The 5,215-nt window shown below is 35.8% G+C and overlaps 1 pseudogene; it reads right to left on the bottom strand.

Moving 5' to 3' along the window:
• Nucleotides 1-4,128: 4,128 nt before the first annotated feature.
• LOC109447562 (small ribosomal subunit protein eS1 pseudogene) lies at nt 4,129-4,541 on the bottom strand (annotated as a pseudogene).
• Between the last annotated feature and the right edge of the window lie 674 nt (nt 4,542-5,215).

The following is a 5,215-nucleotide window of genomic DNA, read 5'->3' as shown; positions in this document are numbered from 1 at the left end:
TTCTTTTCACACTAAAGATATCTGATTGAACCTAGTTAAAATATCAGAATGGAGTAATTTGTTGCCACACAAAAAAATAGTATATTTAATTTTGAGGGTTTACCTCATGATTTCATGGTTTGGGTGCTATGACAAATAAGCCATTAAAGACAACTTTTAAAATCCATGCAGCAGTTATTTATTTTGAGATTGTAATATATGCCTGTAAATATGAACAACTACCAACGATCCTAATAGTATCAGACTGACTACTTGTGGCTTGGCATAAAATGTTTAGCAAGGACCTTCTATACCAAGACAAATTATTTTGTACTTCAAAATATTTAGACTGACGGAGATGAAGTAACCTGGAAAACTCCTCAATGATACAAAAATGGCTCGAGTGATGTTGTTAAAATGAGATTATAAATGCATATTTTGTCTGAAGTTAGGCCAAATTCACTTTCTCAAGAATTTAAAATTGGAACAGATTCCAGTTGGCTCCAGGTGCTGGACTCTGCAAAACATATAACATTAGGACTGGGGAGATCATGTTTCCCTATCAGCTGTGTTGGGCAAGCAGGAAGGCTAACTGCGGAATAAGTGCAGAGGGAAGAATTAAAAGGCCATGTGACCCCAAATAGAACACAGGAGAGATGTGTTTCAAGGATGGCTACCTTGGTTTGGGGGTTGTCGTAACTATCTTGGTGTGGGGCTCTTGGTTTTAGTCCTTTGCAGAGCCTAGCTGCACTTCTCGTCATCGGAATTCCTCAGATAATGCCAAGATTTCCAGGTATGGCCTAGGTAATTATGAGTGGATTTTGTGACATCAAAGCAAATGATCAATACACTCCTGCCTTTCAAAACAAAACAAAACAAAACAGCCTAAGACCAAGTTAGAAAAGGCAACAAATTGTTTAAAGCATAATATATACAACATCCCTTTCATTTTTACTTATTGACTCCATTGAATGAAAAGCAATAGAATAAAACTAAATTTAAATGCTGCTTTTATATTCGCCTGGGGTACACAAGAGAACAAAAATCATACATACATAACTTTAGCTGAATGAGATGGATCCATAGATTTGTCCATAATAGTCAGTTTGGTTAAAAAAAAAAAGTTATTTATTCATGTTTATTCTTTTGTTAAGTAGACTAAACTAAAATGTTCTGGGTGATCCTGGAATTTCATCCGGGATTATGACTCCGTCTGTAAATAAGGTTAAAAGAAGTGTAGTTGATTAATCATTTATTTTGAAATACTCAAATATATTGAGAGTATAACTGAATTTTTCAATTATCCAGGTGTCGGACATACTTAGAGTCCGACAATAGAAACTTTAATAATAGAATAAACAAGTGCCATTTGAGAAGTCGTAGGTTAGGGCAGCATGAGGCATAAAAAAAGAAAACAAACTGTGAAGAGACAAATGTGGCCTTGATGACATCAACTGCATTTCTTATTGAGTGGCGACCCTCATCATTCCATTATTCAGTAACACTATCAAGGCTCTCCTTGCTACTGGCCCCCTCTAAATCCCCTTCCTTTTAACTCTTCAGAAGTTTACTCACACAGAAGGGACTGATAGTTTAGTTACTCAGTGTAAGCCTTCCCAAGAGAACTGTCATGTTAAGTCTTTAATTAAACAGAACAATCTTTTACTGCAGGATTTTTCAAAATGTAGTCAATAGAAAAGGGAATATTTGAGAAACAAGGAAGTTTCCCTGATGACTCTTATCTTACCAGGTAGGTTAACTGTTTACTCCATCTCTTTCCTTAATGAATCAGGACGGGTTTGGTAAACATAAAGTACTAAGCAGAAGTAATTCTCATACTAATTCTGTCTTATCATTGTAACCATTATCATTGCTATTTTCATTCATGAACCATCTTTTATTTTGCTTTGAAAGTTTACATAGTCTCCCCATAAGAGAAGAAGAAAACAGAAAAAAGGAAAATGAACTCACTGAGGGATTAAACAGATGATATCAAGGAAACATGGCACCAATGGCAATTTTTATGAACATATATAAAATAAAATAATTATAGAAACAATGACATAAATAAAAGTTAGAGATAACTTATTCAAAGTGATTTTGTGCATATTGGTCTCTTGCAACGTTTCACAAAAATTTGCAATAAAGTGCTTAACGCGAATCATGCTAGCACGGTGCCCAGGTGGTGAACTGGTCACCTATCGACCACATCTTACCTGCTGCAGCTGTAGAGACGAACTATAATCTCACGATTAAGTCTGGGAAGAGCTGGTACTCCATTAACCAAGACACCTCAGGTGGCAGGTCACGTCATTGGCCAAGACCCCAAATACCGTGTGTCCCCAAAAATAAGACCGGATCTTATATTAGTTTTTGCTCCAAAAGATGCATTAGGGCTTATGTTCAGGGGACATCATGCTGCAAAATCATGCTAGGGCTTATTTTCTGGTTAGGTTTTATTTTAGGGGCAACACGGTAGTTGCAACCCAAAGCTTGGCCCACTGATCGTGACAGGGAGATAGTTGGTGCTTTATGACCATACAGTTTGAAAAACACAGCCTAAGATCTGAGGTCTCTCTCCCAAGTCTGGTATTTACGTCAGCCAAAGTGCAACAGACAACAGCAAACCCCACATCTGCAACTTCTATTATTCTGTGAATATTCCAAATCAATGCTGCCCCAGCAGCTGACGTATGTGTGAGGTATGACCATTTGCCTTTGTTTTTATAAAAATATAAAAATGGACACTACAATTTAGAGATAATGTGTGTGTATCGATAGTGATTTATCAAGTACTTAGTATTCATTCATCTCTCACCAAAAAGTTTGGGGTGACAACTCTGTGGCAGAAACTGTACTACACGTGACACATACACAGAACTAGGACACAGGATAAAGAGCAAGAATGGGCTTTGGGAGTAGGATGACCAGGTCAGAATCCCCATCCTGCTAGTGACTGGCTGTGTGACTTGAGCAAGTTGTACTGTCTAAGCCACATTTTTTGTTCCATAAGATGAATATGCTGACAAGGTAATCACAGGTATTAATGAAAACATATGAATAGCACCTAACATTCATACGATGGCTGTATTATTCCATCTTAGTCAATTTGTTTATATATCACACTTCTTTAAAAATAAATAATATTAGTAATCAGGACACATAAATATCGTATTTTGCCATGTACAATGTGCACACATGTTTTTGGCCAAAACTTTCAGGGGGAAAAAAAAATCTTTCATTTTAATGTGAATTTTTGTTTACATTTAGGTACTTGTTTTTTGTAGTATAAAGAAATTTTATACATGTGTATGATTTTTAACATATTATGTGCAAGAAATTTTATGTAACAAATAATTACAAAACACAAGAACAGATACAAGGTATAAGAAATTTTATGTACCGGTAACAAATTTACGATATTTACACATTATAGAAGGCCAAGAACTCTGTCGTTGCAAGTTCATCATAAATTCAACAAAACCAATTATCATATTCCAGGCTATTATTTTGCAAACGGATATTGTTATTGACTTCTAGAGTTATACTTTTAACTCATAGGCATAAATAAAATAATGAAAAACATTTATATAGATAAGGAATTAGTACTACCCATGTATAATGCACATCCTTACTTTTCCTCACAAATTTGGGCAACAAAATGTGCATTATACATGGCAAAATACAGTAGATGCTTTCTTTTTTTTTTTTTTTTTTTTAAACGTCACCAACAGGTTTTATTTCTCACCATAAAAAATCTGAATTTGAAACAGATTCTTGGACTGAGGAGTCATATGCACCAGCTTGCTCAGCTTTAGCACCTGTCTCATCCCCAGTAGCTTTTCCAGAACTGTTCCCTTTATCATGAAGCTCCATGAGTTTTTCCCAATTCAAACTTGGGCTTCTTCAGCATTTTGACTGTTTTAATAAAGACGTTATGGAGTGGATAAACAAATTTGCAAGACTGTTCTTTGTCTTTTCCTCTGCTCTCTGGAATCAATATATTGACCACTTTTTTCAAGTCATTTGTCTGCACCTCTCAGGTCATGATATCCATCATCTTCTTCCAGATTTGGTGGACCTGCTGATGCTGAGCATAAGAGGTCTTATGAACCTGATTGATGCATTTTTTAGTAAAACCAACACAGAATAGACAAAGCAAATGACCCTCGGTAGTCTTGACATCAACATGAGCTTCAATCATGGTCTGCCATTGTTTGGACCATGGAGCACATTTTGTCACAGGTATGATCCAGGCCATGGATATGAGTCAGGCAGTTTTTGCCCTGAACATCCTCAGTAATTGACTTGCATTTCCTAAATGCAACTTCACCATTCTGCAGATCAGCTAGGCTCACTTCAAACACACAACCCTTGAGACCATCAGATGCAATTTCGGTTCCTTGAGTTCTCGTGACTAGTGTTTTCCCAGTATTTCTTAAATTAAACATGGCTGTTGATTCCACATCATACAAATCTTTCTTAGAAAATGGGTCAACTGCTTTTTTCTTGGCTCCCTTCTTGCCACCTTTTGTAAGGCACTTATTCTTCCCGACTACCATAGTACTGTTCAGAGCCAAAAGCAGTAGATTTTTAATTTCAAAAACATAATAAATGATCAGGCAAGTAATTTAAGAAAATTAAGACCACATTTAAAAACAAACAAAAAAACAACTAGTAAAACATGGGAGCGGGATTTGCCTTTATTGAAATACTTCATTAGACCATAGGTGTATAACACTAAAATGGTATTTGTAAATAGCTTCTTCCAAAACCCACACTGATCAATGTTATTTATTAGGCCATTTGTCAGTGGGAAATATATCAGTTCTTGGTATAAAAAAGAATAAAAAGACAATAAAAGGGAGACAGCTTCTCAAGAAATCTCTTCACATACAATTTCATTGAACACATCTAAATAAGTTAGTAGTGTGGGTGGGTTGCTAGGGAATGCTGTAGCTTAACGTACTTATGTTATAGCTTTGAAAATATGGGTCCATGAGGAAATTAAATTGTAAGAATTAAATGATCAGCTTCATCCACAAGCACATATTTTGAAGATATTACATGCTGTCACATTGTACAGAATCTACCACTTGTAAGCTGAAGTAACCAGATAACTTCTACTTGAGAGAAATGTCCACGAAGGAGCAGAGAGGATGCTTGTCATTTGACAGGATGATTATTTGCCATATCTTGCTTTAGTTGCAGTTTAAAGATCCTTACATTTAAGCCA

The sequence above is a fragment of the Rhinolophus sinicus genome, chromosome 17, assembly GCF_057876585.1.
Source record: "Rhinolophus sinicus isolate RSI-liver-muscle chromosome 17, RSI-T2T, whole genome shotgun sequence".
In the NCBI taxonomy this organism is placed as follows: Eukaryota; Metazoa; Chordata; class Mammalia; order Chiroptera; family Rhinolophidae; genus Rhinolophus; species Rhinolophus sinicus.
This window is presented reverse-complemented; position numbering and strand designations above follow the sequence as displayed.